Source organism: Coenobita brevimanus, chromosome 50 (assembly GCF_032717465.1).
Source record: "Coenobita brevimanus isolate Jiangsu-jjx chromosome 50, ASM3271746v2, whole genome shotgun sequence".
NCBI classification, from domain to species: Eukaryota; Metazoa; Arthropoda; class Malacostraca; order Decapoda; family Coenobitidae; genus Coenobita; species Coenobita brevimanus.
Window position 1 is genome coordinate 37,036,618 of NC_137003.1, and position 27,297 is coordinate 37,063,914.

Below are 27,297 nucleotides of genomic sequence, written 5' to 3' on the forward strand. Positions count from 1 at the left end.
TGGTTCTAGATCCGAGCGTAGAAGAGAGGTAAATAGGAAATATTTGGAAAAATGGCAACTAAACCGCACGTCCAGTTATCCAAGTTTGACCCTGACCAGTATGACATACAAACATATCTTGCAATAGTTAAACCCTTATTGGATATTGGCTTCGATAATGACCAACAAAAAATTGCAGTCACACTTCCACTACTGGGTAAAGCCGCAGCTAACATTGCGCCAAAAATTGTCCCAGAACTCACCTGGCAGAACTTTACCAAGTTCGCAGTCCAAGCCATCACCCCATCATTAGGGAAAGTGGTGGCTCTATCCAAGTTGGATAGCTTTACTTATAACGGGGATTTAGATAATACCCTGTTGCAGGCGAAGAAGCCTGATTACTGCTGCCTACCCGGAATCAGACGAAGAAACCCGGGACAGCACACCTTCAATACTCTGCTCCGAGTACTCCCAAGTGTTGTGAAGCAACACTTTACTATCCACGATCCGACAGGAGACATGGATAGGGATATACAGCTGATACGACGCCTCCTGACCGCCTGCCCTCCTCCACAACAAATCAATGTTGTCAAGAAATTCCCCACTCGGCCCCCGGCTCCCCCAGCCGCACCACGTCCGCCCCTGCCCCACACCAGCCCGACCCCGACACCTAGCCCACCCAGGGCGTACCCCTCTCGTCGGCGCCCCGCCCCGCGAGAAAACCCAAACTTAATTCTCATCAACCCGTGGGAATTCACAGCCTGCAACTCCCGTTGCCCCCTTCATGACGTACGGGACCAGCTGAAAGCTGCTCGCCGCAAAAGCACAACCCCGGGTCCGCGTAAGGTCTCCGCCCTAGAAGGCGAGGCCCCAGGGGACGAGCTGGCGCCAGCGGACGATCCCCCACCAGGAGACTTAGAGCAGGAACAGGAACACGAGAGCCCTAACCAGCTGGATTTTTAGGCCCGCCCCCGCACCAACCCACGGTGGCGGGGGCCATCACCCCTAAGTATCGCCCCCCAGTGTACCACAAAATGAAAATCAACGGCGTGAAGGCCAGACTACTAGTCGATACGGGAGCAGCCAGATCCTGTCTTTACAGCCATTATTTCTCCCGCTACAAATCGCGGTTTGGCCCGCTCCGCCCCACTACCACCCACCTTATAGATGCAGGGATGGCCCCCTGCCCATCCGTGGGGAAACTCGGGCCCTACGGGTCGACACCCACCAACCAGTATCTACCCAGCACCCCTTCATCATTTTTTATTCCTCCTGCCGGAGCTATGACGGCTATTTAGGGCTGGACTTACTTCAAAAACTCGGAGCCACTATCGACTGTCGCAACCGACAACTCCAGTTCCACCCCCTACCCCGCTCCACCCCAGCCGTTTGTACCTGCACGCCGCAACCCCGGCCGGAGGACACACACAAAAATCCCTCGCACTCCATCTTTTCCCCTTCTTCGCCTCCCCCTTCCCCCGCGCAACCCCACCCCACTCTTGCCCCCTCCTTCCCTGCCACCGTTTCCGCCGCCGTTACCATCCCCTCACACCACGAGGCCTGGGTGCCCCTGAACAGGCCCTCAGGCCCATCCGTTTTGTTCTCCCCCCTCCTCCCTGCCGGACCCCTCTCTGCCTGCCTCGTTTCCCCTACCTTTCTCCCCCCCCACCGCGCTGCCATTCGCATCGCCAATCTCACACCATCCCCTCTCACCCTTCCCAAAGGGCTTATCGTCGGAGAGATGGAAGAAGCTGAGCCCTGCGTCCCTTCCCCCCCCAATGCCCCGCCCCCCTTCCCCCCATCCCTGACCATCTCTCCGACCAACAGTCAGACGCCTTACGCCGCCTCCTCCTGGAGTTCCAGGATTTGTTTGCGGCAGGGCCCGCAGATATAGGACACACTACATACCTGTCTCACGAGATCCATACGACAGGCCCCCCGATACGACAGCCTTCCCGACGGAAGAACCCCCGACAGAGAGAAGAGGAAGACCGCCAAGTGCGCGAAATGGAAGAGGCGGGCGTTATTTCCCCCTCCACCAGCCCGTGGTCCTCCCCCGTCGTTCTAGTAAAAAAAAAAAGACGGCACGATGCGGTTTTGCATCGATTACCGCCGCGTGAACGACGTCACAATTAAGGATGCCACTCCCCTTCCCCGCATCGACGATTCCCTAGACTCCCTATACGGGGCGTCTTGGTTTTCTACCCTTGACCTCCAGTCTGGATATTGGCAGGTCCCAGTCCACCCGGATCATCGAGGCAAAACGGCCTTCTCTACCAGTAATGGCCGCCATTACGAGTTTAATGTCCTGCCATTCGGCCTCTGCAATGCCCCAGCCACGTTTTCCAGGCTGATGGAATCTGTTTTAAGCGGCCTCACTTGGGAGATCTGTTTGGCCTATCTTGATGATGTCATCGTTTTTAGCCAAACTTGGGCCGATCATTTGCAGCGCCTCCGCCGAGTTTTCACCCGAATTCGCCAGGCAGGCCTCAAGTTACATCCAGCCAAATGTGTCTTGGCCGCAAAAACCGTCGCGTTTCTAGGCCATACCATTTCCCAAGCAGGAATCTCCCCAGACCCCGATAAGCTGCGCGCCATAGCGGACATACCACCTCCGCAAGATGTTCACGGCATTCGTGCCTTTTTGGGGCTCGCATCCTACTACCGCCGCTTTGTGAAGGGGTTTGCACAAATTGCTAAACCTCTTCACGATCTGACGAGGAAAGGAGAACCTTTCCTCTGGACAGAGGACCGACGAACCGCTTTCCAACAGCTGAAAGACAAACTTATCTCGGCCCCCATCGTGGCCTTTCCCGACTATGCCCTCCCTTTTCGCCTCTACACGGACGTCTCCCTGGACGCCATTGGCGCTGTTCTAGCCCAGGTACAGGCCGGTCGGGAACACATTATTGCTTGTGCCAGCCGCACACTGAACCCGGCAGAGAAAAATTATGCCGCCACCAAGCGAGAATGCCTCGGCATAATCTGGTCCCTCCAATATTTTAGAGCTTATCTTTCTGGGACCCAAGTCACTATAATAACCGACCACCAATCACTCCAGTGGCTGCGACAATCGGATTCCCAGAACGCCCAAACCGTCCGATGGCGTGACACCCTAGAGGAATTTCAATATGAAATCTCGTACAGACCCGGGAAGCTCCACACTAATGCAGATGCCCTCTCCCGCCTTCCCATCCGCGCCGTCCAACCAGATCAGGACCTGCTAGAACTCTGGCACCACAAAGAACGCCCCCCCTGGATCCCAGCCTACCTGTTTCCCAAATTGTGCCGACAGGGCGACCACCTTTTGACCCCGTCTGGACACATCCTCTTGGCCCCCGATGCGGCACGTGACACCCTGCGCCAGTTACACGCCCACAACGGCATCCATTTGGGCACCAAAAAATTGCTACAGGTGTTTAATGACATCTACTGGGCCCCGAACCCCTCCACCCTCGCCAAGGAAATTATTCAAGCTTGCCGCGCCTGTGCGCTCGGGAAAGACATTACCCGGACCGCCGGGCCTTCTGGCCATATCACCGCCCACAAACCCTGGCAGCTCCTAGCAGTCGATGTGGTAGGACCTCTCCCTCCTAAATCGGGATATAAGTACGTGATCACGTTTGTTGACACGTACTCCTAGTTCGTAATAGCCTGCCCCACTAAAGAACATCACGCCGTCGCGGTCGCCGATGCCTTACTCCGACACGTTTTTCCCTACTTTGGCATTCCCCAGGCCATCCGTTCTGACAATGCCCCCAAATTCTCCGGGAAAGTCTGGGAAGAGCTGGCCAGGATTTTTGGATACGAAATCTCCCACTCCTCACCATATTGGCCTCAAGGGAACGCGGTGTGTGAGCGCAGCCATCGTACCTTGGCAAATCAGCTGCGGACCAGAATCGAGGCTACCAAAGACAACGATTGGCCAGCACACGTCAAAATCGTCCAGTGGGGCATGAATTCCTGCCCCCGAGAAGACGGGGTTTCCCCCCACGAGAGGGTCTTTGGCGAAACCCCCCTCCTACTACCCTTACGCCATCACTTGCAACCGCCCACCTCTGCCCCTGCGACAGACCCGCTACACTTGCTAAAAGGCGGGTATACCACCTACAGCGAAACCTAGATCTTGGACCTGACACAGCCGCCAATCCCTACAAGCAGGGTGACACCGTAGTCATCGCCCAACTCCCCACCCCCACAAACCTGCCCCCCGCTTCACGGGCCCGCACACCATCACCAAAATCCCCAAACCTAACCAGGTGGCCGTGGACTACCACGGCACTCCCCGTACCCTCCGAAACCGACACGTACGCCCTTTCCGAACACCCATCACCCCCGCCACGACCCCGCCCCCCAACCCCCCACGGCTCCCGCCTCCACCCTCTACAACTACATTTGAGTGTTACATTTCCTCCTCCCCGTCCCCCTCTCCCCCTACCCCCTCCCCCTCTCCCGACCCAGGCACCTCACCTGACGTCGCCCCCCACACCCCCTCCCCCTCGCCCCCACCCACCCGTGGCCTGCCCCTCAGCCCACACTCCCCATCTCCGGCTCCTGCCGCCACCCCCGTCCCCCAGCCCATCACCACCCCCTCTGCCCCCACCACCACCCCTTCACCACAACCCTCTTCCACTCTCCTCCCCCTGCCCACCACCCGGACGCCCACTCCACCCATACCACGTCCTACCACACCCACGGCACAAGAGACAACACGCCCACACAGAACGCCCCCCTCCCCTCCACCCCGGCCCGCACCACCGCCACCCCTTCACCAACACCCCCTTCTTCCCCCCCCTCCCCTGCCCACCACCCGTACGCCCACTCCACCAATACCACGTGCTACCACACCCGCGGCACGAAAGACAACCCGCCCACCCCCAACGCCCCCCTCACCCCCACCCCTACCCTCACCACCACCACTACCCGCTCGGGCCGCCTCTCACGCCCACCCCCCCGATATTCCCCCACCCCGAACCCCCCCCCCACCCCCCGGCATCACACAGTCCAGCGACATACGGGCCAAATCCCGCCCATCTGTACTCCCCAGAGACTTAACGCCGCATTACTACCACACAAAACCCGGCCTTCGCCCACTCTGTCCGGCATTCCACCTCCAACCACGCCGACAACCACACCAAACAACATGAGGATTAAGCGAGCTGTATGGGCCCCTTCCTTTGCCAAGAACCACTGGCTCCGCGGACCCCACCACCTGTTAAGTATCCTCAAGCACACCACCACCCCCTCCACCCTCTTCCTCACCTATGACCAAACACAAGAGGAGAATTCTTATACTACCGCCTGGCAGCACACACTCCGCCACCTCCAGCCCATCTCCACCACCTCCAACACTCTAGCGTTCCACCTCCAGCCACAGGGACGTGACTTTTTTAAAGAACACGTTGGTGAAATGCGTGGTTTTGACCGTATCAATTCTCCGGAATATTCCGGAGAATACCGCAGTCTCCCGAACATCAAGGCGGACCAGGAGCAGTGGAGTCTGCCCTCAAAAATGCCGACACCCCCACTCGGACTCCCCGGGGTAGCCGCCGCCAGCCACCACCACTCCGGGCAACAGCGGCGTATGTCAGCCCGGGCCGTGCGCCCTTGTGAGACGCAACCACCGCGCCGCCGCCACCGTAGGCAAAAGACACTACCTTCGTGTGGCGGAATCACCGAGTTAGCTAGGGGTGGAGTCAGAAACTGTACTCCAGACAGCACCCCTAAGGTAGAGACGATCTATGGTCGCTCTAATAGTGGCAAGGTAGAGACGATCAACGGTCGCTCCCTCCACAACCCGGTAGAGACGATCAATGGTCGCTCCCATAAAAAAAGACAGAGACGATCTATGGTCGCTCACAACAAAATCAGGTAGAGACGATCAATGGTCGCTCCCTGAAAGCTAAGGCAGAGACGATCAACGGTCGCTCCCTCAGCACACTGGTAGAGACGATCAATGGTCGCTCCCATAAAAAAAAGACAGAGACGATCTATGGTCGCTCACAACAAAATCAGGTAGAGACGATCAATGGTCGCTCCCTGAAAGCTAAGGTAGAGACGATCAACGGTCGCTCCCTCAGCACACCGGTAGAGACGATCAATGGTCGCTCCCATAAAAAAAGACAGAGACGATCTATGGTCGCTCACAACAAAATCAGGTAGAGACGATCAATGGTCGCTCCCTGAAAGCTAAGGTAGAGACGATCAATGGTCGCTCCCTCAGCACCCCGGTGGAGACGATCGATGGTCGCTCCCAGGGTATAGTGAGGAGGAAAGACCTCCCTGTCTCCCCCGGCCTCTGTTCCCTGCGCGAGGCCCTTGAGAAGACCCACCTGTCGGGCCCCCGTGACAGCCGCTGCCGCAGTCCTTCCCTGCCGGCGCCCCTGCCCATAGGAGACCGCAGTCCGTCGCCTCTTCCGGCCCGCCCCAGGACACCCGGGCGAGACCTCACCACGCCCCCGCGACGCCGGGACCTGACCCAGAGGTTCCTAGCCCTCTTCGGCCCCAGTCCGGAGCCCAGTCCGGAAGCCCCCGGACGTGAGAGGACGCCCTAGTGAGTCGCCCCGTGCCCTCCCGACTCGCCCTACCCTGGCGACGCCCTCAGTCCGACCGGATCATCACTGAGGTAACCGTGTTTCTCTCCACGAGAGATACGAGGATCCTGCAATTGTGAAGTAGGTTAAGTGTGACTCCTTTTTTCTTAGAATAAGACTAGTGCAGTGATTTCATGTAATTTCCATTGGGGTAACCCAGGACATAATGCTACATTAACGGGCGAGAATATGGGTAGAGACCCCCAGTGAAGATACGTGCGAGTGTCATCCCGAGAGTACTAAGGACTTCTCTCTAGAGCCCAAAGAAAGGATAATACATTATTGGAGTGCTATTGGTTAAACTCTGAGTAATACAGTGGAATAGAAATTACGAGGGTTCCGACTTTGTTACGCGTTGGGAAGTGCGAGTCTACATAACCTACCCGGGAGATGTGTAGTATATAAGTTGTGCTGACGGAAATCTAGTGTTACCAAAACTACGAGGACCGTGAGTGATAACTGTACTCCCCTGTTCCGCACGCTATCCCTGAAAACCCTCCCCACTCCTCACCCCCGCTCTTAAAGTCCAAATAAGAACCAGAGTTAATTATCAAAGAATTCTTGCCAATAGAAAACACCTAAACTCCCTTGTTAATATCGGGCCTCATTAAATATTATCATAACTTCTCCCTCGCCGTTCTAAGTCACTCTCCGTGTCTCCCTACCTCCCCCTCCCCTTCCTGGTAAATCACAAATCCCCCCCCCCTCTCTCCCCTCACGCGCTCCGCGCGCACGGGTATTTACTGTACTCCTAGTACTAAGATTTGTTGTATTGTCATTAATATCTAGGAAGCTAGTATCCTGCGAGATACACAATATTTTAGATAAGGTTTTGTATTGCTCCATATTGTGATGTAATGTCTACTGAAATGTCTTGTGTCTAACTGAAATAATATACGTGTATGGTGGTGCCGAAAGTTTTTATGTCCTGCCTCTCTTCATTGCACTAGCTCCGGTCTCGAAAGAGGACCCCGCTCAGTGTTGAGTTGATTTGGAACGAGAAGTCGAGCCAAATTCTACTCAGCATTACACTGGTGGCCAGCGGTGGTTCTAGATCCGAGCGTAGAAGAGAGGTAAATAGGAAATATTTGGAAAAATGGCAACTAAACCGCACGTCCAGTTATCCAAGTTTGACCCTGACCAGTATGACATACAAACATATCTTGCAATAGTTAAACCCTTATTGGATATTGGCTTCGATAATGACCAACAAAAAATTGCAGTCACACTTCCACTACTGGGTAAAGCCGCAGCTAACATTGCGCCAAAAATTGTCCCAGAACTCACCTGGCAGAACTTTACCAAGTTCGCAGTCCAAGCCATCACCCCATCATTAGGGAAAGTGGTGGCTCTATCCAAGTTGGATAGCTTTACTTATAACGGGGATTTAGATAATACCCTGTTGCAGGCGAGAAGCCTGATTACTGCTGCCTACCCGGAATCAGACGAAGAAACCCGGGACAGCACACCTTCAATACTCTGCTCCGAGTACTCCCAAGTGTTGTGAAGCAACACTTTACTATCCACGATCCGACAGGAGACATGGATAGGGATATACAGCTGATACGACGCCTCCTGACCGCCTGCCCTCCTCCACAACAAATCAATGTTGTCAAGAAATTCCCCACTCGGCCCCCGGCTCCCCCAGCCGCACCACGTCCGCCCCTGCCCCACACCAGCCCGACCCCGACACCTAGCCCACCCAGGGCGTACCCCTCTCGTCGGCGCCCCGCCCCGCGAGAAAACCCAAACTTAATTCTCATCAACCCGTGGGAATTCACAGCCTGCAACTCCCGTTGCCCCCTTCATGACGTACGGGACCAGCTGAAAGCTGCTCGCCGCAAAAGCACAACCCCGGGTCCGCGTAAGGTCTCCGCCCTAGAAGGCGAGGCCCCAGGGGACGAGCTGGCGCCAGCGGACGATCCCCCACCAGGAGACTTAGAGCAGGAACAGGAACACGAGAGCCCTAACCAGCTGGATTTTAGGCCCGCCCCGCACCAACCCACGGTGGCGGGGGCCATCACCCCAAAGTATCGCCCCCCAGTGTACCACAAAATGAAAATCAACGGCGTGAAGGCCAGACTACTAGTCGATACGGGAGCAGCCAGATCCTGTCTTTACAGCCATTATTTCTCCCGCTACAAATCGCGGTTTGGCCCGCTCCGCCCCACTACCACCCACCTTATAGATGCGGGGGATGGCCCCCTGCCCATCCGTGGGGAAACTCGGGCCCTACGGGTCGACACCCACCAACCAGTATCTACCCAGCACCCCTTCATCATTTTTTATTCCTCCTGCCGGAGCTATGACGGCTATTTAGGGCTGGACTTACTTCAAAAACTCGGAGCCACTATCGACTGTCGCAACCGACAACTCCAGTTCCACCTCCTACCCCGCTCCTCCCCAGCCGTTTGTACCTGCACGCCGCAACCCCGGCCGGAGGACACACAAAAAAAAATCCCCTCGCACTCCTTCTTTTCCCCTTCTTCGCCTCCCCCTTCCCCTGCGCAACCCCACCCCACTCTTGCCCCCTCCTTCCCTGCCACCGTTTCCGCCGCCGTTACCATCCCCTCACACCACGAGGCCTGGGTGCCCCTTAACAGGCCCTCAGGCCCATCCGTTTTGTTCTCCCCCCTCCTCCCTGCCGGACCCCTCTCCGCCTGCCTCGTTTCCCCTACCTTTCTCCCCCCCCACCGCGCTGCCATTCGCATCGCCAATCTCACACCATCCCCTCTCACCCTTCCCAAAGGGCTTATCGTCGGAGAGATGGAAGAAGCTGAGCCCTGCGTCCCTTGCCCCCCCCAATGCCCCGCCCCCCTTCCCCCCATCCCTGACCATCTCTCCGACCAACAGTCAGACGCCTTACGCCGCCTCCTCCTGGAGTTCCAGGATTTGTTTGCGGCAGGGCCCGCAGATATAGGACACACTACATACCTGTCTCACGAGATCCATACGACAGGCCCCCCGATACGACAGCCTTCCCGACGGAAGAACCCCCGACAGAGAGAAGAGGAAGACCGCCAAGTGCGCGAAATGGAAGAGGCGGGCGTTATTTCCCCCTCCACCAGCCCGTGGTCCTCCCCCGTCGTTCTAGTAAAAAAAAAAGACGGCACGATGCGGTTTTGCATCGATTACCGCCGCGTGAACGACGTCACAATTAAGGATGCCACTCCCCTTCCCCGCATCGACGATTCCCTAGACTCCCTATACGGGGCGTCTTGGTTTTCTACCCTTGACCTCCAGTCTGGATATTGGCAGGTCCCAGTCCACCCGGATCATCGAGGCAAAACGGCCTTCTCTACCAGTAATGGCCGCCATTACGAGTTTAATGTCCTGCCATTCGGCCTCTGCAATGCCCCAGCCACGTTTTCCAGGCTGATGGAATCTGTTTTAAGCGGCCTCACTTGGGAGATCTGTTTGGCCTATCTTGATGATGTCATCGTTTTTAGCCAAACTTGGGCCGATCATTTGCAGCGCCTCCGCCGAGTTTTCACCCGAATTCGCCAGGCAGGCCTCAAGTTACATCCAGCCAAATGTGTCTTGGCCGCAAAAACCGTCGCGTTTCTAGGCCATACCATTTCCCAAGCAGGAATCTCCCCAGACCCCGATAAGCTGCGCGCCATAGTGGACATACCACCTCCGCAAGATGTTCACGGCATTCGTGCCTTTTTGGGGCTCGCATCCTACTACCGCCGCTTTGTGAAGGGGTTTGCACAAATTGCTAAACCTCTTCACGATCTGACGAGGAAAGGAGAACCTTTCCTCTGGACAGAGGACCGACGAACCGCTTTCCAACAGCTGAAAGACAAACTTATCTCGGCCCCCATCGTGGCCTTTCCCGACTATGCCCTCCCTTTTCGCCTCTACACGGACGTCTCCCTGGACGCCATTGGCGCTGTTCTAGCCCAGGTACAGGCCGGTCGGGAACACATTATTGCTTGTGCCAGCCGCACACTGAACCCGGCAGAGAAAAATTATGCTGCCACCAAGCGAGAATGCCTCGGCATAATCTGGTCCCTCCAATATTTTAGAGCTTATCTTTCTGGGACCCAAGTCACTATAATAACCGACCACCAATCACTCCAGTGGCTGCGACAATCGGATTCCCAGAACGCCCAAACCGTCCGATGGCGTGACACCCTAGAGGAATTTCAATATGAAATCTCGTACAGACCCGGGAAGCTCCACACTAATGCAGATGCCCTCTCCCGCCTTCCCATCCGCGCCGTCCAACCAGATCAGGACCTGCTAGAACTCTGGCACCACAAAGAACGCCCCCCCTGGATCCCAGCCTACCTGTTTCCCAAATTGTGCCGACAGGGCGACCACCTTTTGACCCCGTCTGGACACATCCTCTTGGCCCCCGATGCGGCACGTGACACCCTGCGCCAGTTACACGCCCACAACGGCATCCATTTGGGCACCAAAAAATTGCTACAGGTGTTTAATGACATCTACTGGGCCCCGAACCCCTCCACCCTCGCCAAGGAAATTATTCAAGCTTGCCGCGCCTGTGCGCTCGGGAAAGACATTACCCGGACCGCCGGGCCTTCTGGCCATATCACCGCCCACAAACCCTGGCAGCTCCTAGCAGTCGATGTGGTAGGACCTCTCCCTCCTAAATCGGGATATAAGTACGTGATCACGTTTGTTGACACGTACTCCAAGTTCGTAATAGCCTGCCCCACTAAAGAACATCACGCCGTCGTGGTCGCCGATGCCTTACTCCGACACGTTTTTCCCTACTTTGGCATTCCCCAGGCCATCCGTTCTGACAATGCCCCCAAATTCTCCGGGAAAGTCTGGGAAGAGCTGGCCAGGATTTTTGGATACGAAATCTCCCACTCCTCACCATATTGGCCTCAAGGGAACGCGGTGTGTGAGCGCAGCCATCGTACCTTGGCAAATCAGCTGCGGACCAGAATCGAGGCTACCAAAGACAACGATTGGCCAGCACACGTCAAAATCGTCCAGTGGGGCATGAATTCCTGCCCCCGAGAAGACGGGGTTTCCCCCCACGAGAGGGTCTTTGGCGAAACCCCCCTCCTACTACCCTTACGCCATCACTTGCAACCGCCCACCTCTGCCCCTGCGACAGACCCGCTACACTTGCTAAAAAGGCGGGTATACCACCTACAGCGAAACCTAGATCTTGGACCTGACACAGCCGCCAATCCCTACAAGCAGGGTGACACCGTAGTCATCGCCCAACTCCCCACCCCCCACAAACCTGCCCCCCGCTTCACGGGCCCGCACACCATCACCAAAATCCCCAATCCTTACCAGGTGGCCGTGGACTACCACGGCACTCCCCGTACCCTCCGAAACCGACACGTACGCCCTTTCCGAACACCCATCACCCCCGCCACGACCCCGCCCCCCCAACCCCCCACGGCTCCCGCTCCACCCTCTACAACTACATTTGAGTGTTACATTTCCTCCTCCCCTTCCCCCTCTCCCCCCCCTACCACCTCCACCTCTCCCGACCCAGGCACCTCACCTGACGTCTCCCCCGACACCCCCTCCCCCTCGCCCCACCCACCCGTGGCCTGCCCCTCAGCCCACACTCCCCCATCTCCGGCTCCAGCCGCCACCCCGTCCCCCAGCCCATCACCACCCCCACTGCCCCCACCACCACCCCTTCACCACAACCCACTTCCACTCCTCCCCCTGCCCACCACCCGGACGCCCACTCCACCCATACCACGTCCTACCACACCCACGGCACAAGAGACAACACGCCCACACTTAACGCCCCCCTCCCCCTCCACCCCGGCCCGCACCACCGCCACCCCTTCACCAACACCCCCTTCTTCCCTCCCCTGCCCACCACCCGTACGCCCACTCCACCAATACCACGTGCTACCACACCCGCGGCACGAAAGACAACCCGCCCACCCCCAACGCCCCCCTCCCCCCCACCCCTACCCTCACCACCACCACTACCCGCTCGGGCCGCCTCTCACGCCCACCCGCCCGATATTCCCACACCCCTACACCCCCCACCTCCCCGCGACTTCACACTGTCCAGCTACATCGGGCCCAAATCCCTCCTATCTGTACTCCCCAGAGACTTAACGCCGCATTACTACCACACAAAACCCGGCCTTCGCCCACTCTGTCCGGCATTCCACCTCCAACCACGCCGACAACCACACCAAACAACATGAGGATTAAGCGAGCTGTATGGGCCCCTTCCTTTGCCAAGAACCACCGGCTCCGCGGACCCCACCACCTGTTAAGTATCCTCAAGCACACCACCACCCCCTCCACCCTCTTCCTCACCTATGACCAAACACAAGAGGAGAATTCTTATACTACCGCCTGGCAGCACACACTCCGCCACCTCCAGCCCATCTCCACCACCTCCAACACTCTAGCGTTCCACCTCCAGCCACAGGGACGTGACTTTTTTAAAGAACACGGTGGTGAAATGCGTGGTTTTGACCGCATCAATTCTCTGGAATATTCCGGAGAATACCGCAGTCTCCCCGACATCAAGGCGGACCAGGAGCAGTGGAGTCTGCCCTCAAAAATGCTGACACCCCCACTCGGACCCCCACTCGGACTCCCCGGGGTAGCCGCCGCCAGCCACCACCACTCCGGGCAACAGCGGCGTACGTCAGCCCGGGCCGTGCGCCCTTGTGAGACGCAACCACCGCGCCGCCGCCACCGTAGGCAAAAGACACTACCTTCGTGTGGCGGAATCACCGAGTTAGCTAGGGGTGGAGTCAGAAACTGTACTCCAGACAGCACCCCTAAGGTAGAGACGATCTATGGTCGCTCTAATAGTGGCAAGGTAGAGACGATCAACGGTCGCTCCCTCCACAACCCGGTAGAGACGATCAATGGTCGCTCCCATAAAAAAAAGACAGAGACGATCTATGGTCGCTCACAACAAAATCAGGTAGAGACGATCAATGGTCGCTTCCTGAAAGCTAAGGCAGAGACGATCAACGGTCGCTCCCTCAGCACACTGGTAGAGACGATCAATGGTCGCTCCCATAAAAAAAAGACAGAGACGATCTATGGCCGCTCACAACAAAATCAGGTAGAGACGATCAATGGTCGCTCCCTGAAAGCTAAGGTAGAGACGATCAACAGTCGCTCCCTCAGCACACCGGTAGAGACGATCAATGGTCGCTCCCATAAAAAAAAGACAGAGACGATCTATGGTCGCTCACAACAAAATCAGGTAGAGACGATCAATGGTCGCTCCCTGAAAGCTAAGGTAGAGACGATCAATGGTCGCTCCCTCAGCACCCCGGTGGAGACGATCGATGGTCGCTCCCAGGGTATAGTGAGGAGGAAAGACCTCCCTGTCTCCCCCGGCCTCTGTTCCCTGCGCGAGGCCCTTGAGAAGACCCACCTGTCGGGCCCCCGTGACAGCCGCTGCCGCAGTCCTTCCCTGCCGGCGCCCCTGCCCATAGGAGACCGCAGTCCGTCGCCTCTTCCGGCCCGCCCCAGGACACCCGGGCGAGACCTCACCACGCCCCCGCGACGCCGGGACCTGACCCAGAGGTTCCTAGCCCTCTTCGGCCCCAGTCCGGAGCCCAGTCCGGAAGCCCCCGGACGTGAGAGGACGCCCTAGTGAGTCGCCCCGTGCCCTCCCGACTCGCCCTACCCTGGCGACGCCCTCAGTCCGACCGGATCATCACTGAGGTAACCGTGTTTCTCTCCACGAGAGATACGAGGATCCTGCAATTGTGAAGTAGGTTAAGTGTGACTCCTTTTTCTTAGAATAAGACTAGTGCAGTGATTTCATGTAATTTCCATTGGGGTAACCCAGGACATAATGCTACATTAACGGGCGAGAATATGGGTAGAGACCCCCAATGAAGATACGTGCGAGTGTCATCCCGAGAGTACTAAGGACTTCTCTCTAGAGCCCAAAGAAAGGATAATACATTATTGGAGTGCTATTGGTTAAACTCTGAGTAATACAGTGGAATAGAAATTACGAGGGTTCCGACTTTGTTACGCGTTGGGAAGTGCGAGTCTACATAACCTACCCGGGAGATGTGTAGTATATAAGTTGTGCTGACGGAAATCTAGTGTTACCAAAACTACGAGGACCGTGAGTGATAACTGTACTCCCCTGTTCCGCACGCTATCCCTGAAAACCCTCCCCACTCCTCACCCCCGCTCTTAAAGTCCAAATAAGAACCAGAGTTAATTATCAAAGAATTCTTGCCAATAGAAAACACCTAAACTCCCTTGTTAATATCGGGCCTCATTAAATATTATCATAACTTCTCCCTCGCCGTTCTAAGTACTCTCCGTGTCTCCCTACCTCCCCCTCCCCTTCCTGGTAAATCACAAATCCTCCCCCCTCTCTTCCCTCACGCGCTCCGCGCGCACGGGTATTTACTGTACTCCTAGTACTAAGATTTGTTGTATTGTCATTAATATCTAGGAAACTAGTATCCTGCGAGATACACAATATTTTAGATAAGGTTTTGTATTGCTCCATATTGTGATGTAATGTCTACTGAAATGTCTTGTGTCTAACTGAAATAATATACGTGTATGGTGTTGCCGAAAGTTTTTATGTCCTGCCTCTCTTCATTGCACTAGCTCCGGTCTCGAAAGAGGACCCCGCTCAGTGTTGAGTTGATTTGGAACGAGAAGTCGAGCCAAATTCTACTCAGCATTACAGACATCATGTTTCATTTCCCAATGGTATTTGTGTCCATGAAAAGGCCATTTATTTTTACACATGCTTGTGCGTGAATAAAATCACTATCTTGTGTTTTAATTCTTCATAATTTTTATTGTGTTTGATAGCTGGTAACTTTGTCAAGGACATCATATTTCACTGTAATTGTGGAGTAATAAATATGCAGAAGAAAGTAATATTGTGAAAACCATGATAATCCATAAAAAATAATAAATAATTAACAGTAATTAACATGCTTGACGTATGCAGGTCATTAGTTCTACTTTGAAATACTGATGGTGTGCCTCGCCCATTTTACGCCTGGCTTGGTGTGCCGTGAGAGAAAAAAGGTTGAAAACCACTGCTCTAAGGCTTTCTAATGGTAATTTATTAAATATATTAAGCAGAGATTCTTTGTGTTAGTAACAGTTAATGGTAGGAGCGAAATTACTACTACGAGTCCTCTTAGAAGCAACTCTCATCTACAACCACTTTTAGTAGTAATTTTAGGAGTACTAGAAGTTTTTAGTAATACCGGCCCTCATAAGTTGAAGGATTATTTTGTGTATAGTTAGGTGTTTCGTTAAGATTAAGGTTTCTGTTAGGCTGGGTGTTTTTAGTCCGACTTCTCGTCCTAAGAACACCAGCGACTGAGCAGGGTCCTCTTTCCGGACCGTAAGTAAAGCTGTAATGCTGTGTTTTTAAGGCGACTTCTCGTCGTAAAAACACGAGCTACTGAAACGGGGTCCTTTTTCTAGACCGGATGTAAAGCACCAACAAAGGAACAGGACATAAAAATAGGCAGTATACCGTATCACATCTATTACTTAGGTCCTACTCATAACAGTGTACATACAATGATATGTAGCATATAGAGGAATAGAGATACAGGATTACACTCGGCTTCACAGAATGATCACATATATTATCACTATTGCACAGGGAGATGGCGGGTATTCTTTAATGTCACTTGGAGGGTAATTATGCAAACAGGATTGTTCACTTTAATTAATTTTATGGAACTATTATGTCACTTCAGGATAATAATAAACTGGGGTTGTTCACTTTAAGGATACTGAGATTGGGAGTCTATTTCGAGGTTTTGGCAGTGGTGAAAATGCTCTTGAAGCACATACAGTAATCCATTGTTGTGCTGCACTTAGTTCTTTGCACTGTGAGATATAATTGTTTAACACTGCACATTGTTCTTAACACGCCAGTTTCAACCGCCAATTTGCACTCCACAGATAATCCTTCGCACTCATAATTCTAATTTCTTAATACTGCACAACACTGTAAATTCCCGTGTGGTCTAGTGGTGAGGTATTGCAGTTTATTCTCTGTTTATTCACAAAAAATGAGCGCGTGTGGCTTCCATTGCGGTAGGTGTAATGGGGTGTATAAAAGCCCGTGTTGCCTAGAGGAAAAGCGGGGATCCTCTATTTGGCTCAGTGGTAACATGCGTGCGTATCAAGCGCGAGGGCCCGGGATCGAATCTTGGCCAGGACAGTGATTAATTTGTTAAGTTTCATTTCAGTTATTACATTGCTTGGCAGTGGTTCGGGATGTGAGGCGGGGCTTGGTTGGCAATTTGATGTTGGTCCTTGGTTAGGTGACAGCGTCCCTGCCCTCATCCTGGGGATGGGCTATTTCAGTGTGGTCCACGGACTCCCCATGGTGGCCTTCGATGCTTACGCTACCTTGTGTGTTCGAAACTCACCAAATTAGTCACCAAGGGGAGAAAAGAGGGGTGTAATGGGGTGTATAAAAGCCCGCGTTGCCTAGAGGCAAAGTGGGGATCCTCTCTTTGGCTCAGTGGTAACGTGCGCACGTATCAAGCGCGAGGGCCCGGGATCGAATCTTGGCCAGGACAGCGATTAATTTGTTAAGTTTCGTTTCAGTTGTTACATAAGTATCTACTCGCCATCGAAGTTAGGCAGCCACAGTAACTGTTGGAGTGGCGACGGGGAAAAAGAGTTGCCAGATCACAAGGCCACATTATCAAACTCCTCAATTTTCATTACCAAATTCGTAAAGCTAGCATCTACTCTTCACTAATTATATATACAAGTGGAAATACATGTAATCACTCTCCTTATAATTAACAGCATGTTGATTATTTTCACGCTATGTTGGCTAGCATATTAATCAGAGAGCAAACAATCCGCCATCTCCATCCTCTGTATCTTCATACATGTGAAAAATCCGTTTGGTAATGCATTATTCTGATTCATTACCAAACAAATTTTTCATTACCGAATTGCCCACATTTGGTAATGAAAAATGCAAAATAGCAACCCTGACAGGGGAGGGCGGAGGGGGAAAGAAGGAATGGGTGAAGGGGCCGTGGTGTAAACCAGCTGTTCGGCGCCACGCGGCAATTTCAAATTACGGGTGGGAAAAAATTTGGATTACAGGGGGGATTTTTTTCTTTTTTTTGGCCATTTTTGGGTTCCGAAGGCCCAGGCCCACAATGTCCGGAAAGTAAGTGAGGTGTCCGGAAAGTGGGTGTCAGGAAAGTACAGGGATTACTGTATATATGTGTGTGTGTATATATATATATATATATATATATATATATATATATATATATATACACATGTATATATATACACATGTAGATATATATATATATATATATATATATATATATATATATATATATATATATATTATATATATATATATATATATATATATATATATATATATATATATATATGTATATACACACACACACACACACATATATATATATATATATATATATATATATATATATATATATATATATATATATATATATATATATACACACACACACACACACGGCATCGTCGGAGGTGGACGTCTGTACCGGCGCTCCATACCAGCTCAACACGGCCAGAGGCATTACCTGAATAAGTATCTTTGAATGAGTCAAGCTCTGTACCAGGTTAGACTAAATGATTTTTCATTATTAGAAGGAAAAGAAATAATAAGTTTAAATAAGACTTGTTCAAACAACAAAGAACCACGATGCGTTGAGTCAGCTGGGTTTGTTTATACTACAGCAAGACGGGGAAAGCGTGCATACTTTGTAAATACACACTCTGTTCATTTAGTTTTACAAAATGGATACATACTTCAGTAAAACAAATTTGGAAAAGAAAAGGGATAAAAGTAAAAAGCAAAATGATGATTTCTACCAAGAACTGGTTGAAGTGGAGACTCACAATAGACTGGTTGAACGTGTACACAAACTAGAAATGGCTTTCAAAAATGAAATTGATGAAATAAAGAAGCAAATGCACTTGCAAAAGGAAGAGATAGAAAAACTGGGAAGGGAGGCCAATAAGAAAGACACAACCATCAGTGAACTAACAGTGGAATTGAATACCCTTAGGAAGAAAGTGAGTGAAATGGGAAGTACAGTAGTTAATCACAAGAGTGTTATGGAAGAGTTAAAAAATGACACAGAGACAGTTAGACAAGCAAGCAGTCTTATGGACCAGAGCAGTGATATTGAGGAGAAGATAACACAGGTGAATGAAGCTGTGCAAAGCTACAAAAATGATGTAGAAATCACGTATGCTGAAATGGTGAAAGTAAAGAAAGACTTAGAAACAAGGGTGGAGGAAAAAAGCATTAAAAAGGAAGTGAAAAGAATAATCCAAAACAATCCAAAGTTAGTCAGAGATTCAGTAGAAATAAATAAATCAATAGTAATCACTGGTATAGAAGAGGAAGAAATTAAAAACAAGATCACTAGAGACAAAAAGGAGATGGCAAATGTAATGAGCTTACTGATAGAAGTATCAGAGGAAATCTGTAGTAAAGACATAGAGGAACACAAAAGGTTCGGGAAATACGAGGAAAGCAAGACAAGACCTCTAAAGGTGACTTTCCAGAGTGTAAACACTGTGGAAGAGATACTAAAAAATGCAAAGAATCTTATGGAAAAAGAGGAGTTCAAAAATGTATGGATAAAAAGATGCCTAACACAAGAGGAACTGGAATTACTGAAAGAGAAAAGGGAGGAAGCAAAAACAAAAAATGGGGGAAGATCAGAAGAGGAGAAGAAGAAATTTTTTTACAAAGTAATAGGATTGCAGGTACGAAAGTGGTACGGTACACAAACAGGATGGAAGAAAAAGGAGGAATTAGTAGAACCATGTCATGGCAAGTATATAAATAAGATGATAAAGTTGATGTACTCAAATGTGGATGGAATGGTATCTAAATTACTAGAGATGAATGATTATGTCAGAGAAAATGAACCACAAATAATATGCCTAACTGAGACAAAATTAACACCAAGGATATCCAATGACATACTAAACTTAGAGGAATACAATATATGGAGAAGAGACAGAAATTTAAAAAAAGGAGGAGGAATTATAATATTAACTAAGAAAAATCTAAAAGTCAAGGAAATAAACCTAGATATACCATCACAAGTAGAACTGATTGCAGTAGAGATGAACACATCTGAAGGTAAAGTAATTGTAGCCAATTTGTACATGCCACCCAGATCAAACACATGGGAAAGAGACGAATATGAGTACCTGGCAGAGAGTGCAATTCAGAGTATAAGATCCTTGCTACATAAAATGGAAGAGAAATCGGAAAGAATTATACTAACTGGGGACTTCAATACAAATATAAATTGGAATACTCTAGATATAAATAGCCAAGAAAGCTGTTGGGACCAAAAGCTCCTGGATCTCGTACAAGAGTTTTTCTTAACGCAACATGTGAGGGAAACCACTAGAAAAAGAGGACTTGATGTACCTTCAGTGCTAGATCTAATATTTACTAGGCAAGAAAATGACATTAACAGTTTAATATATCACCCTCCACTCGGCAAAAGCGATCATGCAGTACTAAATTATAACTTCAGGATAGCATATGACATAGTAAACAGCAATAACAGTTACAAAAAGAGCCTAAACTATAAAAATGGAAATTATCAAGACCTAAAGAAGTATTTCTTAGAAGTTGATTGGGAAAATGAGCTTAGAGGACAAGATTTAAATGCTGTATATAAAAAATTTTGTGAATTTTATGAAATAGGAGTCCAGAAGTACATCCCACAGCACAAAGAAGCAGATAAGAAAATACAGAAATGGTTCAATACAGAATGTAAAAAATCAAAAGAAAGAAGAAATTTGTTGTGGAATAGATACAGAAGACACAATAGTGAAAGGGCGTATAATAATTACAAACAGGCAAGAAACGACTATACAAGAATAAGGAGGGAAGCCCAAAAACAGTTTGAGGAGGATATAATAAATAAAAGTAGTGATCAACCAAAGCTGTTTTACAGCTATATCAGAAGCAAAACCAAAGTAAAAGATATAATACAATCCATAACGGACGAGGGAATCACTTATACACAAGAGAAAGATATTTGTGAAGCACTAAATAAGAATTTCCAATTAGTTTTTACAGAAGAAAAAAATTTTGAGAGGGCCTATGTGGAACACGCATGTCCACACATACTACTAGATATACAAATAGCAGAAAAAGTAATACAGGAGGAGTTAAGTAGATTAGACAGAGGAAAAGCAAGTGGTCCTCATGAAATTTCATGTTGGGTGTTACAAGAATGTGCAAAGGAGTTAAGTAAACCATTATTTTTAATTTTCAAGAAATCCTTGAGTCAAGGTAAACTACCTGATATTTGGAAAAAAGCAAATATAGTCCCCTTATTCAAGAAAGGAAATAGACAAAATCCTCTCAACTACCGACCAGTATCACTGACCAGTGTTGTAAGCAAGGTAGGCCTATTAGAAAAACTTATAAGAAAAGCTTGGGTAAATCATCTAGAAGAACACAGTATGATAACAGAAAGACAGTTTGGTTTCAGAAAAGGAAAATCATGTGTTACTAATCTGTTGAGCTACTATGACAGAGTAACAAACACAATACAGGAAAGGGAAGGATGGGTGGACAGTATCTATTTAGATTTCAAGAAAGCTTTTGACACAGTACCACACCAAAGACTTTTATGGAAGCTGTACCATCAAGGAGGAATTCGAGGCAAACTGTTTTGTTGGATGCAAGACTCTCATAAAAAGAGAAATGAGGACAGTACTAAGAGGAAACTACTCATCATGGAAAGAAGTGACTAGTGGAGTACCACAGGGTTCGGTGCTGGCACCAATCATGTTTTTAGTGTACATAAATGATATAAACAGTAACACTGGAAATGAGAGCTATCTGAATATGTTTGCAGATGATGCAAAAATACAAAGGAGAATTACTGGCACAGACTCTTGTAGGGAGCTACAAGAAGAATTAAATAAACTTCATGAATGGAGTAGTACATGGCAAATGGAATTCAATGTGGACAAGTGTCATGTAATCAAGTTTGGTAAAAGTGGAAAAAGACCTGATTGGGATTATAAGTTAGGAAATAAAACCCTATACACATCAGAAAGAGAGAAAGACCTAGGTGTGATTATCAATAACAGACTGTCTCCGGCTGACCACATCAGCGAGAAGGTACGGAACATGTATACACTGCTTGCAAATATGAGAATAGCATTCACATACATAAATGAAGACATGCTAAGAAGGATAATAACATCATTCATTAGACCAACCCTGGAATATGCATCAATAGTCTGGAGTCCTCATCTCAAAAAGCATATAGACAAGATTGAAAAAGTTCAAAGGGCCGCTACAAGATGGATACCAAGCTCAAGGGACCTAAGCTACGAAGAAAGACTAAATAAACTGAAACTACCAACAATACAGGAGAGAAGGAAAAGAGGTGACATGATAATGCTATATAAGTGCATATCAGGAAAGGAGAAAATAGACATAAATGATTACTTAACATATGGAGAAGCATCAGCAAGAGGACACTGCAAAAAACTGCATAAGAAGAGAGGTGATAAAGACGTAAGGAAATTCAGTTTCCCAAACAGAGCAATTGATCAATGGAATGCACTACCGAATGAAATAGTGTGTGCCAAAACTATTCACAAATTTAAGGATATGTACGATAAATATGGTTTAAGACACGGGACACTACGAGCTTGACTCATTTCTGTAAAGATACAATTAGGTAAGAACAATTAGGTAAGAACACGTACACTTATCTTTCAACTCGCCCGCGCACCTGCCTCTAGACCCACAGAAAACCCCCTGGTTCCTTGATGCGGGGAGGGACTGAATTATTTGGTAAAATACACTTCTTACCCTGATGGCACGAGTTTCTGTTGGGCCACTGTTTAATATATTTTCCGTGTAAGCACTGTCACTGTACTCTGGATCACTGTCACTGTCACCGTCTTTCCCCTTGTTTCCTGGGTTTGCTAGTTCACCGTTTCACTTGCTGTCAGGGAGGCTTACCTGTCTGGGGCCTCGACCTGAGGGGCGGCTCCTGTACTAGGGCCGCGCCGGTGGGGTGCAGGGAGGCCCTGTGGTCTGGGGGCCTCAACCTGATCGGTGGCCCTCGGGACTAGGGCCGAACGGCCGGAGCAGTCGGGCCTGTTTCCTCTGCCTCCGGGGAGTGAGGGAGCCTGGATCGCCTTCGTTGTAGACTGCGGCGGCGGGCCTGGACGTCCTGGGACTATGGGTGCTCAGGGGGAGAGGCGCCGTCAGGGCTGGACTGCGGCAGCGTCTCCTGTGGGGCTCCGGCAGGGTCAAAGAACTCCCGGGTGTGGGCGGTAGGTCCGATATCGGGCCTTGCCACCACTCTAGTGCCTCCTCCGGGCCTATAAGCCTGGATGGCAACGAAGGGCTCCCCGAAGGGAAAGAGGCTAAAGGAAGACTCACGCTATTCGTGGTCCCTTGAGTGTATCTGTAGGCCTGAGCCGGGGCTCTCCTTCCCCTATTGTGCACCTTGGCTGTAGCTGTGAACTTGCCTGGCGTACGGGGGACACCTATAGGGTGATCGAGGTCGCCCTTTCGCCGTGGCAAGGTACCGCCGGCGTGGTGTTCCTCCCGTAGTAGGAGACAAGCTGGAGTGAGGGGCGCAGAGGCCACACTCTCTCCAATACGGACAGATCCTACCTGCAGGGAATTCTCTACCCTGGTACGTGCCCCGGCCAGAGCCGAGTGTCTGCCCGTATGGAAGACGACTAACGGGCGAACTGGTTCGCCCGTCCGTTGCGGCAAGGTACCGACCCCGGGACGCCGCTTCCGTAATTGGGTAGCGCTACACGTACGGTAGCAGGGTCTCTCTACCCTGGACCGTATTCTGGCCGTAGCCGAAGAACAACTGGAGAGGGATGCACAAAGGCAACTCTCTCTCCTCAGTGTGTTAAGGCCGGAGCCTGGGGTCACCTTCCCCTTTGCACACTCTGTTAGGCCGTAGCCTATGTCTGTCAATCTCTCTTTATTTAAGCCGTAGCCTTGGGCCTCCTGCCCTTGGGCCTCCTGCCCTAGAGGGTGTAACAAGACCGTCAATACGGTGTTACCTGGGACTGAATTCTTTTCAGTCCCACCCCTGGTCTGACGATTACTACCCCGCCCGCACAGTAGTTCGGTTCCCCTGATCACCTGGGGTTGGGGCACTTGCGGGGAATAGGGGCTCAAGGCCGTGATGCCCTGATGACCCTCTTGCCCGGGGTCACTAACCTCACCGGTGTGTCCTCCTGGGGTGGTGGCTCGGTGGTGGTGTGGGGGGTGGTGAGGTGGGAGGTCCTGCGGTGGGCACGGCGGGCATTTTAAAAGCACCCACAAAGGAACAGGACATAAAAACCAGGCAGTACACTTTAACACATCTATTGTCTTAATTCCTACACCGTTACAATATAAAACAGAGAGGTATTGGATATACAGTAGACAGGGACACAGAGTTAGCCTTTAACATCAAGGTTTACAGTTACACTTGAGACACAGTATTCTTCATTTACACTTAGGTAATTAATTATAATATCGTGATACCCATATTTCGTCTTTAGGCAGAATTGGTATTATATAAACTGAGCCCGATGCACTAGGGGTGGACAGGGCCAAGAGTTAGTGGGGTGAATATTACTATAACTAGATAGGGTGCGGGTCGCGACACTTGATGGAGTCACTTAGTCGCGACGACACTTATAGACTTTTGATTCTTCTGCGCACCCTAGTCTTGGTCCACGATTTCTATAAATTCTTTTGTCTGGGACTCAGGCTACTTCCTATTCTGCCAGGTATCGGGCCTTAGTAGGTTATTGGTAACTTTGTCACTGGTATTGTTCTGGCCCTCACTTTGTCACTGTTCACTGTTATATTCCCGTCTCGACTGTTCACGACATAAGGGGCGTTAATGTCACTATTTACCCGTGTTTCCTGAGTAAATTCACTACGGCGTCTGGGCGTGAGGGGGAGGTCCTATGGGGAGCCTTCCTGCAGAGGGCAATACACTGCCTGGTCGTCGGTGGAGTGCAGGGAGGCCCTCCTGTCTGGGGACTTCGATCTGGGAGGAAGTCCTCGTACTGTAGCCTCGTTGGTGGGGTGCAGGGAGGCACTCCGGTCTGGGGGCCTCGACCTGAGAGGTGGCCCTCGGGACTGGGGCCAGACAGCTGTAGGAGGCAGGCCTGTCGCCTCTGGCTCCGTGGAGAGAGAGAGCCTGGGTTGCCCGGACCTGGGGGCTGCTGGTCGGGCCTGGGGGTCCTGGGACTGCGGTCACCTGTAGGGGGAGGCGCCAACAGGGGTGAGCTGCGGCACCGTCTCTGTCGGGTGTCCGGCAGGGGCAGGGATCTCCCAGGGGTAAGTGGTATGACCTGGATCAGGCCATGCCACCACTCTGGCAGCACCTCTGGGGCAACACTTCCGGACGGGGACAAAGGGCATCCCACGCAGCTGAGAGGGAAAGGGTCGGCCGCGCAAGGGACTTCCTGCATCGGGAGGGCCTTTGGAACCACGAATGAAGGGCGTACAGTGGCCACTCCTTCCCCGTCACGTACAGTGGCTGTGAGCACGGTTTCGTGACTCCTAGGGCTCGCAGCTGAAGGGCGTACAGTGGCCGCTTCTTCCCCCGCACGTACAGTGGCCGTGCTGGCGGTGCTGCTCCCGAAGGAGGAAAAGGCAGGAGAAGGGTACACGGAGTCCGCGCCCTCTCCAGTACGTACTGAGGCCGTAGCCTTGGGTCTACTTACCCTGGTACGTACAGCAGCCGTAGCCGTGGGCCTATCCGCCCTATGGGAAGCAACTGAAGGGCGTACAGTGGCCACTCCATCCCCATCACGTACAGTGGCCGTGAACGCGGTGTTGCTCCCATAGGAGGGAAAAGCAGGAGAGGGGTGCACAGAGGCTGCGCCCTCTCCAGTATGTACTGAGGCCTTAGCCGAGGGTCTATCTACCCTGGTACATACTTTGGCCATAGCCGTAAGCCTGCCTGCCCTTTGGGAAGCAACTGAAGGGCGTACAGTGGCCACTCCTTCCCCGTCACGTACAGTGGCCATGAACGCGGTGTTGCTCCCGTAGAAGAGAAAGGCAGGAGAGGGATGCACAGAGGCCGCAGCCTCTCTGGTACGTACTGAGGCTGTAGCCGAGGGTCTACTTACCCTGGTACGTACTTTGGCCATAGCCTTGGGCCTGCCTGCCCTTCGGGAGGTAACTGAAGAGCGTACAGTGGCCGCTCCTTCCCCGTCACGTACAGTGGCCGTGAACGCGGTGTCACCTGGGACTGAATCTAGTTCAGTCCCACCCCGATTCTGGTGACGGCTGTCCTGCTTGCAGGGTCGTTGTCTCTTCCCGCTTACCTGGTGTTGGGATAGTTGCCGGGAAGAGGGACTCAGGACAGTAGTGTCCCGGTGACCCTCTTGTTCTGGGTCACTAGCCACACCGTGGTGTCCTCCTGGGGTGGTGGGGTGGGTGGTCCGGCGGCGGCGGGTATTTTAGTTTATGTTTGTACGAGTATATAGGCTACTGTTTAGTTTTGTCGGGACGACAAAGAACTAGGGAGGGGGTAGTGTTATGAAAGGGGATATGCCAGCTAGGTGCTTGAGAAGTTTCTCAGCGTTTCGTGTACGCTACAGGGTCCGGTATCGGTACGAGTCAGAGTTGCCAGTTTATCTACTGTTTGTGAGCGTAGTTATTTCCTAAGCTGTACATTAATTTTTATGTTCTTATTCTCAGTAATGTTTTATTTAAGTGATTGCTTGTTAAATTATTAGTTTAGGTTCGTATGGTAAATGATTTAGAGTGTTATGTAATGTAAGACAGCTTTTGTATGTTTTGGTTGTCTCTGCATTGGCAACTGTTACCCGTCGAGAGTAAACACGAAGTTTCGAGAATAATGTATGTAATGCTACGTGTAAATAGGCTCGACTTCTCGTTCCTAAAACACCTAACGTGGAGCGGGGTCCTCTTTCGAGACCGGAGCTTAGTGCAATAAAGAAAGGCAGGACACAAAAACTTCAGGCAATAACCTTTACATGTATATTACCACAATCAGACACAGGACAAATCAGCAGATATTACAACATAATATATAGGAAAATAAAAACTTTATCTAGGACACGTGTATCTCGCAGGATACTTGCTTATCTGAAATTAATGCCAACACAATTAAACCTAGTGCATTCAGGGTACAGTGAATATAGGCGCGCGCGTGAGGCGCGGGGAGTGAGTCTCACAAGGGGGGCAGGAAGGGGGGGGGGTGCGGGGAGTGACTTGTGACGGCTAGGAGGGCGTTATAGTAATACTGGAGAGAGGCAAGTATTAACAATGGGAATTACACGTTTTCAAATAGCAAAGGGGCTTTGATATTTGATTCTATTCCTGGTTTACATACACTAGATACTGGGACGAGGGAGTGTCGTACAGGATTTACGGGTAGCGTGAGTGGGGGAATATCATTAACACTTTCTCGTATTATTTCTTTAGAGTTTACAGCAGTGGGGGTGTATTACTACGGAGGAATTTCCAGGCGGCACAGTCTTACTAATTGTATATAAGGGACGTCACTCATAAATATAGTTCATCAGATCTTGGTTTGCACACTCGTCCTTTATTCTCTCACTGTGATCTTACTTGCCCAGATATTCACTATATTAAGTCACTGCACAATATTATACTAGGTTGGGCAAAGTCACACTTAACCTAAATCACTTGCACTGTTTCTGGGCATCATCGCACGTA